We start from the raw sequence: 13,596 nt of genomic DNA, 5'->3' as shown, positions 1-13,596 counted from the left end.
AGGACCAATAGAAGGTAAGAACCACATATAAAATAACATTTGCTATAATGTTTATTTAAGACATGTGTACTAGTAGATTCTAATAGTTGAAGAATTAAACATAATAAATGCATAAAAAGGAAAAACTGTGAAATGGTAATAAGTGACATACTTATTAAGTTTCAGTAACAGATTAAATTGAGAATGTCAATAAAGGAGTTGAATTCCATTTCAGGATCTTAGTGTGGAGGTCTTCTCTGCCATGTCCCATGTGGATAAGGAAAGGGTTAACTGCTGGAGGAGGATGTTGGCTGTTTTTCAGTCCATTTTTCAAAAACATATGTACTCATGCTGGGGAGATAGCTCAGTCGGTAGAGTGCTTGCCTTATAAGCACAAGGCCCTGGGTTCGATCCCCAGCACCCCACCAAAAAAAAAAAAAAACATATGTACTCAAGAAACACAGAAGATCCAATAATCTTTTTAAATGAGTGGGGGCATGACAGGTGTGGCCATACCATCTCTGGCCTCTAACAACTACTCACCCAACTCTTTTATTTTTACTACACAGGCAAAGGGGTTTAAGACCTGGAGGAGCTTCTTCTGTGATTGACAGGACAGAGTGGAGGTAGGGAAGCCATTTTCTTAGGGGAGATATTCCAGAAGTACACAGGGAACCACTGGAATGCAGCACCACATGCTTCCGGTAATCTGGGACAGAATTTTGTGCCTGGTAGTTCCTGGAAATCAGGCCTCTGCATCCCGTAACTCAGCCTAGTCTGATTCTGTTAAATAAGGATGACTTCCCTTAGGTTATATCAGAGGAAAGTTGATAAATATAAAAGGGGAGAGGAGAAGAGAGAACAAAGAATAAGAAAGTTAAATATCACAGACAACAAAATAAAACAAAAGCAGTGGGCACACATTTTGAAGGGAGGTAAACTCAGGTTAAACATTAGAAATGTGGAAGAGCACAGCATTAGCAAAAACTGAGTTTCCAGTAACAACACTGTTCTGAGAGTAAAATTTTCCAATAGTATTTTTTTATCAACATTGGAAATTAATTAAGAAATGCATGCCACATAATGCAGGGCTATATTTGGTTTGCAATAAATAAATATAAACACATATGATCCACTATAGATGTATATAATTTATTGCTATATGAAAGATTCTGACTTCCTAGAAAAGTAAATATGGTGCAGAGTAATACAATCTGGAAATGAAAAAAGGTAGGACTATTATGAAAGGATCAGCAAAGTATAACCTGATAAAATGTTCACTGAAAGATTATGAATAATAATACACCTACAATTTGGGGAACAAAATATGAGGATTTCAAATAGGCAAGTTATGTTAGAGGAACTGGAAGAAGAGTAGCTATACCCAAGAATGCTCAAACTTTAGTGACTCAAATATTGGGTACCATGTTCAAAATGCACATTGTACTCAACAGGTTTTTGTGTACACATTTCTAAAACATTTAAAGTTGTTTTCAATGTTCCTGATCCGTGGACCACATTCTGATTTGCAAGGGAGGAAACTGCCTTGAGGAAGTCTAAATGAAGAGCTGTTGCATGTTAGTTCAGTCATAACCAAATTCAGTGAAAGCACAAGCTTTTTTTTTTTTTCTTAGCATATCTCTGTGGAAAGGAAAAGGACAAAAACAAGGAAGATAGAAAAATTATATTCCTAGCCAAGTAAAATGACACACCTGAAATCACAGAGAACCCAGATACTGGTATAGGAGGATCGCAGGTTATTGGCCAGCCTCAGCAAAGAGTGAAGTCATAAGAAACTTAGCAAGAAGTTATCTCAGAAATAAATAAATAAATGAGTCAGTCAGTTAGTAAGTAAGTAAATAATGTTATGGAATAGGCTCAGTCACGTAGGTCTCCTGGATTATATATCTGGAACCAAATATATGTATTTTTAAATACAACTACTGAATAGGGAAAGAAATTGTAGTAGGAATAATCCAAAGAATGTAAAATAAAATTAATCAAGACCAAAGCTCTAGAAATTGTTTTTGAATAGCTAACAGGAAGAGGAAATGAAGTAGGTAACCCTGGGAAGAAATGCAAAGGAAACAAAGGAAGCATTTCAGCTGGCCCAGCTTCTTAATCTTTGTTTGTTAAACTTCATTCTATACAGGTCACTGAACATTGTCTATCCTCTGTATTTCTGGAAACACTCCCTCCATTCAGGCCTGCATGAATGTCACACTGCACTGTTTCCTTCACATTATTCATCTGCAATCCCACAAAGGCCTTTCATGTCTACCACCCACAGCATTGATATTGGTCTAGCTACACTGCATATGCAGTCATTAGCCTCTATCACTTTCCCTGCCTGTGCTGTCCTCTGTCATTACTCCTCATGTATGGTCATACAAATACAGGTTCATTTGGTGCTTTTCTCTGTGTCATGCTACAGCCTTCCCTGTTTTTACCATTTCTTGCCTCTGGCTGATAATCTCACTCCTTAAGCCTCTCTTCATACCAACCTCCAGAAAAGGCACCTTTTTTCTCAACTACCTCTTACCAAAAACTTATTCAGTTCTTGGTTCAAATAATTAGAACTGTTGACACTGAGGTGACATTAAAAAAAATCCCCAACATCCTGGGAGCAAATGAATTAGATTTGTACAGAAAAATTTTACAGGTCAATTCGTTTGGTACTAAGTAGAATAGTTACTGGGTTACTGAGGTAGGCCCAGAGGGGAAAACACTATGTCAGGAAGGAAAGCCATCATCCTAAAAGACTAAACAAATAGTTTGCCTTCTAAAAGAAGAAAATCAATTCATCAAAATAGTGAAAAAAACACTTTAGATATGAAGGTATTCACTGACAAATGAGGAAGAAGTATCAGTCATTAGGAAAACAATATTGATGAACAGTGCATGTTGAAACATTATTACAAAGAGAGAATACCAAATTGGCAATTTGGATACTCTGTGGGTATTTTAAAAAATTTATTTCTGGGAAATTTATAATTTTTCTGGAGGGATAATTCTTTTGAGTTCTTATGTATTAAACCTATTGACTGAAGCTCCATGCTGAAAGAGTGAGTGGAGTAGGCTTGCATGCCAAATGATACATTTTCAACTAGGAATTCAGTTGATGAAAAGAGGAGGAAAAAGTTGAGAGGAGGGAGGGTGGGCATATTCAAAAGGGTTTTTTATTTTCCCCGACATCATCTTGCCTTTGTGCATGCTAGGTGAGCACTCTGCAAGAGGAGATATCTCTTCAGCTTCACATGAGCCCCTTTTAGGTACATTCTAGATCCTCTACTGTTCTGACTCTGTCAAATTCTCTGCAGAAAACCCAGCCCCAGACAAAACCAAACAATTCCAAGGAACTCTTCATCTTCCTTTTCACAGCAATCCTGCAAGAAACCTTTTGTGCACATCAAGACCCACAAGAGAGTGGTGCGTCATGAGGGGAAAATTTTTTCTCTTTCTACAGAAGGAAGAAAAGGTTTGCAGGTGAGCACTGAGCAGAAAATGATATCAATGAGCATGGAGGCCTGGGGGGCAGGAGGAGAGGCAGGCCTATGTGAGAATCAGAATATGCTCAGGTTGTAAGTATGAAGGGAGATTTCTGAGATTGTTCACACATGGATCCCTAGCCACTCCAATCATAATCCGCTGATTCCTTCTTCACTCCTTTTTTCCTCCTGGAATTTTTCTTCGACAATTTGTAACCAGGAGATATCTGGGTGAAATGCAAAACCCAGTGGAGGTGCTGGATTTTGCCTACCATTTCCTTATGGGTGAGGTAGAAAAAGGTGTCTCTCCTGGGCAAAGCCTTTTTCCCTGAATGAGGGAATGTCTCAGGAAAACACCCAGACACTGTCAGTAAATCTAAAGAGGCAAAAGGAAGTAGTGGTGGCTCATGGGGTCTGGGTTCCCAGGCCTGATATTTGCTGGCATAAAGAAAAGAAAATCCTCTTCCAATGTCTGCCTGCCACTAGTTATATTGGCAGCTCTTTCTGTCAAGATTTAATGAAGTGAGATAAGTGGTTTAAGTCATATCCAGGATCTCTAAATCATTCAACTTCAATCCATTCCACTCTGAAAAGGGCCTCAATTTTGGTTTTCACTGCTCCCGTTCCCTGAGTGGAAAAGATGGGAGAGTGACTCTATTCTCAGTGGAAGGGGCAGGCTTCCAGCATGGCTAGTGTGAAGGGTGCAGAGGTTCCAAGCTCCAGTAGGAGCATGCACTTTCTCTCTCTCCCCAGAGGCTTTCTCTGGGCCTTGGACCATGTGGATGTTGAGGAGTGGCTTCTGTGACCTCATTCCTGCATCTCAGAGAGCATCTGAGGTCACAGAGGGGCAGCATGACAGCCCAGTGGCATCATGGTTCCCATGGCAACCACAGATGCTCTGGTCCTGGCTGCTTCAGACCAAGACTGAAAACAAGCACCAGTTTTGCTGAGCAGGTAAAAAGAGGAAGGGAGCAAGGGACAGGAGCCTGATCATTCAAGAAATGGAAACCTAAATTCTTGGCCCAGTTGAAGTGGAGGTATGGGGTGTGGGGGGACTGGTGAGTGGGCCTTGGATTACTCTGGGTCTAGGCAGGACAGGGGATCCCACTGAAGCCTGACAGCTTGCACTACACTCCAGGCCTGCTAGGTGGGGCTGTGCTTATGTGTCCACACAGGGTATCATGACAGTGGGGTCAAGTAGCTCCTGCTTTGGGCAGTGAGCCCCAAGAGATCTGGAGCACCAGGCAGGGAAGGAGGGCTGCATGAGGGCACAAGGGACACCCACATTAGCACCAGTCCCATCAGCATTGCCCTCCAAAACCACTCCTCCAGGTCTGGGCACACCAGGGATTTGGCCGAGTCAGGCAACACGCCTAGGGTCCTAGCAGCCACACAGCATGATGGCTGCTGAGAGCTCAGGGCAGGGGAGCATACAGCACAGCTCCCTGGCTTAGGAGCTCCTTGAAGTGGGAAACATCACACTCTGTATGGTCAGTTGCCCCTCCTTTCTGAGATATCCCTAACAGGAGAAAACTGGAACCTGGGGAGTTGCTCTTCCAAGTGCAGGTGGATGGCTGCTGTGATGGCTCCTGAGGAGAACAGGGAGTCATTCACTCAGCATGTTGGAAGAAGGACAGGGTCAAGGTGCCAGGCCAGGAGAGATGTTCTGTGCTCACCTTGGCTGCTGCCTTACAACTGGGCTGCACTCAGAATTTGTCATGCTGTGATTTTTCCACAGGTCCTTCAACTCACCTTCATTGGCATAAATATCTCACCAATCTCTGTTCACCCAAGGGATCATTCTTTCCACTAGACTAATGCCTCTGTGGCACAAGGCCCTCTGAGAAATGGCCAAGAGTCCTTTTTCCAGCCCCTGTAAGATACAGAGTACAAGCCAGTGGAAGAAACAAGAGCATGCTCTTGGCATGTAGAACACATTTTCACAGGGCAGAATACCAAAGGTGACATGCCTCATGCTGAAAGAGGAATGGCACAGAGGTTCCAGGCTGAATACTCTAAAAGGAAGAATAAGGACCTTTGAGGGGCATGAAAAGCAGAAGGGTGTTGGTGTTGAAAACCAACTTCAGTGAAGGGACACTAACAAATTGGGCATTGCTTAAGTTCTGTGTCCAAATTCCAGGACATTTCTTTAGCTTCATTGTACTGTACAGGTACAGGAGGCAGTCAGGGCCAGGTTCTTCTGTGAGCAACCATCATGACTGACCCTATTTCCCCTTGCAAGGACATAAATTCTCCTTACCAATTCTTGATTTTTCCTGTTGCTTGTAAGGGACAGCTGATGATACATATGCTGATTTTCAGTTTTTTTTTTTTCTACACAAGACCTCTGAGGAAAGGCTTTCCTACACCACAGCCTCTTCTCCATTGACCTTCAGTGTAAATGACTTTATATTGGGATATGTAGCACAGAAGTATGACTGTGGAAATGAAGAACGCACCTCAATATCACACATTTAATCCAAACCCTTCTGCTCAGAAGCAAAAGTGAATACCCAATGGAATGAGCAAAAGTTGAATATCAAAAGAGGACACGTTAAAGAACATGCAAAAGTGTGATAGGTCTTTGTGAGCAGGAAGAGTGTATCTTCAAGCATTTTCAACTTGTAGCATCCTTATTATTTCCTGGACTGGCTATATCCACTGCCATCCCGCCATGTACCTAGTATCTCTTCTTTCACTCTTTCAGTGTGATGTCTTTCAGATAGGGCTTCTGTTTCATTCTTGACCCTGCAAAGAATTAGTCACTCATTTCCAGAACTATGGTGCACATGAGAACACCATATTCTTCAGCCAATTCTCCAATGCATCTCTTCAGATCCTCCATTCAAATTAACAATCTTCTAGAAAATGGCTCCATTCCTCTTGACACTGGACCTCCAATGATACTGGGAGACTAGGTTGCACATTCCCCTAGTTCCTCATGAATGCTATCAGCAGGAACTCACATTTGTTCATCCCCAAATCATACAATTTGACTTCAAGTCATTTGCAACCAGATACAAAAGAACATTTATTGAAAAAAGCCAGGGCTAAGGGCGTTGTCTTTGGTCCTCACCTCTTGTTTTTCCAGATGACATTGAGTTTCCCCCAGAAAGTGCTGAGGTGTGTAAGTCCACTTCACCTGCACAGAGTCTGGAGTGTGCCCAAGAAGCCTGGTCATTGCCAAAGATGAGTTCAGTTTTCATTTTGAAGTTCCTGCCATTGCAACCTGGTGAGCATTGTCTTCTTCAAGAACTTGCTGAAGATATACCCACATGAGCACACTCCTGAGAACAATCTAACCTTTGAGATCCTGAGAGTTGACTCATCTCAAGGAACACCTCCTCTTGAGAACACAGGTGACCGTGGAAGCCCTGTTAACTTTCACCACAGCTCCATGCTGAAAGTCTGATTAGAAATGGCTTGCATGTCCTACTGGTAATTTCTCAAATGTTCTAATTTAGTTGATTACATGAGTAGAAAAAGTTGAGATAGGGGAGGGTTGGCACATTCAAAAGAATTTCCCACTTCCTGGAGGGTTTTGGGGATTTGAACCATGGCCATTGGGCATGCTAGGCGAGCGCTATCCAAAACAAGTTATTTCTTCAGCTACAAAGTAACCCCTTTTAGGCAACCTCTAGAACCTCTACTAGTCTGACTCTGTCTTATTTTGTGCAGAAAACCCAACCCCAGGCAAAGCCAATAAATTTTAAGAAATTCTTCCTTCTTTTAATTTTAAGAACTCTTCCTTCTAACAGCAATCCTGCAAGGAACCTTTTGTGCACATCAAGTCCCACAACCCAGGGTGCTTCATGAGGGGAAAAGTTATCGCTATTGAAGGAGGAAAATGCTTATAGCTGATCACTGAGCAGAAAATGGTGGCAGTGAGCATGGAAGCCTGGGGTCAGGAGGAAAGGCAGGCCTAAGTGGGAATCAGAATATGCTCAGATTTTTAGTAGGAAGTGAGATTTCTGGGGTCATTCACACCTGGATTCCTAGCCATTCCAATCACAATCTGCTGATACCTTTCTCACTCCTCCTTTTCCTTGTGACATTTTCCTTGGAAAATATCTTACCAGGAGATATCTGGGCAAAAGTCACAACCCAGTGGAGGAGTTGAATCTTGCCAGCCACCTTATTTATGGATGAAGTAGAGGAAGGTGTTTCTCCTGGGCAAAGTCTTTTTTCCTAAATGAGGGAATTCCTCAGGAACATAGCCAGAATCTGTCAGTAAATCTAAAGAGGAAAAGGAAAGTGGTGATGGCTCACGTGATCTGAGTTCCCAGGGCTGATATTTACTGGCAGGAAGGAAAAACAAATTCCTCATGCAATGTCCACCTGCTGCTAGTTAGGTTTGTAGCTCTTTCTCTCAAGATTCAATGGAATGTGATAAGTGACTGAAAGTCATATCCTGGATCTCTCAGTCCTTCAACTTCAATCTGTTCAACTCTGAAAATGGCCTCAATTTTGTTTTCCACTGTTCCCATTCCCTGAAGAAAAAGAAGGGAGAGCAACTCTTTTCTCAGTGGAAGGAGTGGGCTTTGGGCATGGCTAGTGTGAAGGGTGCAGAGATTCTAGGCTCCGGTAGGAGCATGCACTTTCTCTCTCTCTGCAGAGGCTTTCTCCAGGCCTTGGGGCCACCTGGATATTGAGGAGTGGCTTCTGTGACCTCATGCCTGCATCTCAGAGAGCACCTGAGATCAAAGAGAGGTGGTATGACAGCTCAGTGCCATCATGGTTCCCATTGCAACTGGAGATGCTTCAGGTTGTGGCCGCTTGAGACTGAGAATTTAAACAAGCACAGGCTCTGCGGTGACGGTAAGAGGAAAGACAAAGGAGCAAGTTCCAGGGGTCTAACGTTTCACAAAATGGGATCCTAACCTCTTGATCTATTTGAAGAGGAGATATGCTGTGTGTGGTGTGCCGACAAGTGGGAAGTGGATAGCTCTGGGTCCAGGCAGGACAGGGGACCCTGCTAAAGCCTGACAGCTTGCACTACCCTCCAGGCATGCTAGGTGGCGGTGTGCTGGTTTGGCCGCTCCAGTCATCATGACAGCCTGGTCACCTAGCTCCTGTTGTGGACAGTGAGCACCCATGAGGTGTAGTGGACCAGGCATGGACAGGGGGCTGCATGAGGGCACGTAGCTCACCAAGTTTAGCACTGGCCCCAAAGGCATTGTGCTCTATAACCTCTCCCCAGGTCTGGTCACAACCCGGCTTTGACCAAGTCAGTCAACTGTCCTAGGTCCCTAGCTACCACATGGCATGATGGATGCTGGCAGTTCAGGGCCAGGAAGCATGCAATTCAGCTCCCTGACTTAGCTGCTCCTTTAATTGGGAAACCTCACCCCAGTCTGGTTTTCTGCCCCTCCCTTCTGAGAGTGGCCTCAGGTCTCCAGGCCTGTGTGAATTGGCTGCATCTTGGTAGCATCGAAGACCTGTTCTGCCCATCTGGTGCCTCTTTCCCTTTAGGGTGTGTATGACTGGGCCTGCCAATGGAGTTGGGTTGGGTTTCTGGGGGCTCCATTGTTGGAGGGGTCATGTGGCACATGGGGTGGGTTCATGAGGACTTTGTATCAGCAGCCTCAATAGAGCAGCAGGGTGGAGTCTCCAGGGGCTTGGGAGTTGAGCCTAAGTCATGAAAGTAGAACCTTCCATGTGTGTTCATGTGGTGCCGGTGCCTGCCCTTGCTTCCCAGTGCAAAGCATCCCGAAAGTTAGCAGCTCATGTCAGGGTCTGCTGCATTCAGGAAGCCAAACAACCTACCCATCTCCACCTGGCCTGTTTTCTGCATGTTCCCTTAGAAAAAGCTGTTTTCTTTTCTTGGTTAAGGGTCCCATTCAGTCTACACCCAGCCCAGTCCTCCCAAACAGTTGACAGTGGGGTACTAGAGGAAACCTGGGTCCTGAAAGGGCTCTGTCTCACACTGGAATCTTTGTTGCTCCCTTCAGTCAAGGGGCTGAGGAACAAGGATTAAATGAGAGTGTGCCCAGTTCCTGCTAGGTACAACCTCACCAAGTCAGACCCACAGCCTGGAAGCACAGGCAGAATTTCCTTCCTCCAGAAAGGCACATTCAGGTCTCACTTTAGGAGAGTATTCCCCAGAAGCAACTTAGGTAGTCAATAAGTTCTTCTGTCTCAAAATCTATCACCAAAAAACTCCCCCAGTCCCCAGGTGATCTCCTCATTTGGTGGGGTGCTCTGTAGTAAGAGAGTTTGATCCAGGAAACATGTGTATCATACTAGTGGTATTGGTGCTGACAGCAGCTGTGTCTCTGCTGTGAATAGGGTGTATTCATGTGAAGTCAGGTGGACCCTTGCTGCCCATCTGGCTGCCCGGGTCTTTGGTGAACCAGAAGTCACACCAGGAATGAGAGGAAAGTTTCAGCCCTTGGAGGAGCAGGGGTGAGGAGAAAGGAGATGGCCAGGCCAGTGAAACTGTGGATAAGTGTAGGGGACAGAGGAGAATATCAGACCCCAGGTGAATGGTTACACACAGCACCCAGGTCAGTGCTTTGCACCATCAAACATTAGGGTGTTTATAAGGAAATTCTAGAAGGTATGTCATATAGGTCTCCTTTCTCAGGTTCATTCTTACTGTACTGTGCAATTGTTGCTGCCATCAGTGTCACCACTCAGACTTGGTCTGAAGGTTGATAGATGGGAAGAACAAACTCTGTGATGGAGAGGCTGCAGAGATTTCTGGCACAACAGAAGGAGTGTGAGGGCTGCTAACAGACCCCTCAGAGCAGGTGATCCTAGCAGGCATGCTGTGCCAAGACATGCAGGATGACCTTGCCAAACACAGCCATTGGCTGATGCTGTTCTGGAGAGCCAACTCTACCTGCACCTCCTGGACAATGTGGATGTGGTCCTATTGTGTGTGTGTGTCCTGGTCTAGCAGGAGAAACTGCAGGCAGACTTCTGGCTTCTAGAGGTAAGCCTCTGTGGTGGGGTAGGGTGCAGAGAGAGTTGGAGGCTGATTCTACTATACCCAACAGGACATGAACTCAGTCAGGGTGACCTACTCTCACTGGATCAACTTTAACTGGTTGGGAAACAGGAAGTAAACTACCTAATCATCAAGCCCATATTCAGTGGTCATCTGGTGCTACACTGTGCTAAATAATGAAAAAAAAATCAATGGATAAGACATGGTCCACCTTTGGAGAGCTATCTCCTTATCTTGTAAACCCAGGATCTCAATCTGTAGTAAGTCTTTTTAAAAATAAGGAGGTGCCACACAAAATGATACCATGCCCAGAAGTGAGTAGGAAAACCTATACTTATGGTAGAAGGCTATGCTACCAAAACCTGCCTAGCACGTGCCTGGGTGGGCTTTCCACCTCCTTTTATCTCTAACCTAATGCAGTGCTGCCCTTCACTCTGACTTGAGGAGTTTGGGGTTAGAGTCTACTCCGTTGAATAATTTTACAATTAGAGCAGGGAAAAGGGAAGTGTTACAGTTGGATTCAATTAAGGCTGAATACTAGATTCTGAAAATGAACTACCAGACCTTCTATTTCTTACACTCTGAAGACCAGAAGTGTCTCTCCAGTCATCTGGTGGTACCGTGGATCTCAGCATGTTTGGCATCACAACCTGACTTTATTGATAGAGAGTCACTTGTAATCTTTACTTGCCTATCTACTATGAGGATGATGCTTCATGCTCCTCTCTAAAGAGTGGTGTATATGATTAAAGTGTGTCTGGGTGATGCAGGGCAGGTTCCAAATAGTGATATGTCTGGCACAAAGTGGATATTTTTGGTACCAGGGTTTGAACCCAGGGACACTAATGCACTGAGCCACATTCCAAACGTTTTTATTTATTTTTATTTTTAATTTTGAGACAGGTACACACTAAGTTGATTAGGGCCTTGCTAAGTACAGCCAGCAGACAGAGGGATTTGTAAAGAGAAGGCATACCTCTGGCAGGACACCCAGGGACTGTCTCTGGTACTGCCCAATTTTCAGTCCTGTGTCTGGGCCCCCAGTTCCCTTAAAGGTTAAGTACCCCTGCTACTGGTGCCATGTCCCCTTGAACTCTTCCCTCCAGTGTTGTTTTCTCACATGGGTTGTGCCTTCTTCTCACCCTGGCTAATCAGCAGGGGTTCCCAGAGCTGAGATGAACCTTAGAAAACTAGGCTTATGGTAATTCCAGGCAAATAAGTGAACCTGACCTGGAGCATCTGCAGACCCTGCCTCTGCAGGGGTGCAGGATTTTCATGCCTGGCTTTTGGATGCTCTGGAGTTCAGCTGGGTTGGTTTGTGGTCAGCTTGGGAGACAGGTTCCACATCTGACTGGGAGTGGGTCAGCACAGAAATTGGGACCCATGTGTCCTGTCCACAGGGACCTGCTCTGCCTCTCCAGCACATACTCAACACACAACCCTCTCTCCAGTGAGAAACTACATGACCTATTGCACTTCTGTCCTTGGAAAGCTTAGCAGGGCTCACACCACTTATTTGGTGGACATGAGTTACCCCAGCTACCTCTGTGCATCTCTGTTATCCAGAGCTAGAAGTATTGTTGGGCAGGAGAATTTGCTTTCAGAGACAGGCTTGACCACTGAGCATGTGTACAACTGTATTGCCTATTACCAATGGCACCAAAAGATACTTTTCAAGCATGTGCTGTCAGGCTGTCAGGCCAAGCAGAAGTCACAGAACTTTCCAGTGATGAGGAGAGTTCTGAGCCCCTGTGGAACTCAGGCAGCTGCTTTGACAACTCTGGCTGCATTTACAGGCCTCAGTGGACAGGCAAGTGGCCAAGGGTTCCTACTCATTGACTCTAGGTCTGATTTGTTACAGGGACAGTCTGATTGGAAAGACTCAGGTGGAACTGTGACAGTGAGTTCAGGAGTCAGTTTGAAGACAGGGGCATCATGTTGCCAGAGGGAAGAGACAGTGAATAGATCTGAGAATTGAGCCAAGCTACAGGTTTTTGGGGTGCTGGGCTCATAATTAAAGGAAAGGATCAGCTCAAAGTCAGATGAAGGGACAAAGTCAGGATGTACAGGTGCCCAGTGGACACTCATGTTTCTCAATACAGCTGCACTCACATGCTGACTTGCAGGCCCACTAAGCCTTTCCTCCTCTGATCTCTTTTCAGCAGGATATGAGGAAACTGAGTCTCCACAGTTCCCAGAGACCAACCCAAGATTATGGAAGCTTTGGCCCTGGCCCAAGATATTCCTAGATCCCTCACAACCCAAGGCCACTGGCTGCCAGAGAGTGTCATCTCCTCAGGCTGTAGGACCATCATCCCTATTCAATGCCCTTCCTTCCTTAGGTGTAGACCAGGGTTTTGAGTGGATATGAGTATTCTGTGTGCTGACCCTGGCACCTGGTGAGAGACAGGTGTGACCCCATGTGGTGGTGAGGATGTTGCTAACAAGGAACCCATATCAGGGACCTGGAAGTGGCAGCTTCCTCTGCTGTCATGCTTGCTCCTTGCTGCTGACCTCATATCCTTGGCTTCATGTGTATTTCAGAGATCCAGGTGATAATCTTGGAGAGAAAAGCATATATAACTACCACAAAGAGATCCAGCTGTCTCTGGGACTCATTTCCCATTGGGGATCAGTTTCTTATTTCATGAAGTCAGCAGTGGCCAGAGGTTCTACTTCTCACCAGTATTATTGAGCCATCTCACTTTCCTCCATGCTCAACTATCCTGATGCTGATCTAGGATAAGGACAAGGTTATCATGGGCAGCCCAGGCTATTCAGTGTGGAGCTGGTGCTCAGGGCAGCCCCCAATTGGTTTGGACACTGGATTGTGTACACTTCTCTCCTTTTCTGTGCATGATTGTGACATTAGAATCTCCCATGACTTAAGCCAAGACATGTTTATATCCAGGCCCAGCTCCATCCAGGTGTGTGGCCTCAGGTATGTTCCCATGACCTCCTACCAATGATATGGGGATGATGACAGGGTCTGCTGCTCTGGCTGCTACCAGAAAGTCAAATAGCTGTTTACTGAAACACAGGAGCAGCATCAGAGAGGTGAGTGGTCACCAGTGTAAATCACCACATTATGACCAGCTTCTGTGTAATTTACTCAGCTCTCAGACTCTTGCTAAATGCTTCCAGTTTTCAATATTTTGCAGAAAGTTATAGATAAAC

At 45.0% G+C, this 13,596-nt stretch overlaps 1 non-coding gene across 1 annotated transcript; it reads left to right on the top strand.

Moving 5' to 3' along the window:
• Positions 1-329: 329 nt before the first annotated feature.
• On the top strand, positions 330-407 carry Trnai-uau (transfer RNA isoleucine (anticodon UAU)). The gene has a single exon. It is a non-coding gene; the product is annotated as a tRNA-Ile (tRNA).
• The last annotated feature ends 13,189 nt before the right edge of the window (positions 408-13,596 follow it).

This window comes from Sciurus carolinensis, unplaced genomic scaffold (assembly GCF_902686445.1).
Source record: "Sciurus carolinensis unplaced genomic scaffold, mSciCar1.2, whole genome shotgun sequence".
NCBI classification, from domain to species: domain Eukaryota; kingdom Metazoa; phylum Chordata; class Mammalia; order Rodentia; family Sciuridae; genus Sciurus; species Sciurus carolinensis.
The sequence above is the reverse complement of the archived record's forward strand: the minus strand, read 5'-3'. Positions and strand labels throughout refer to the sequence as shown.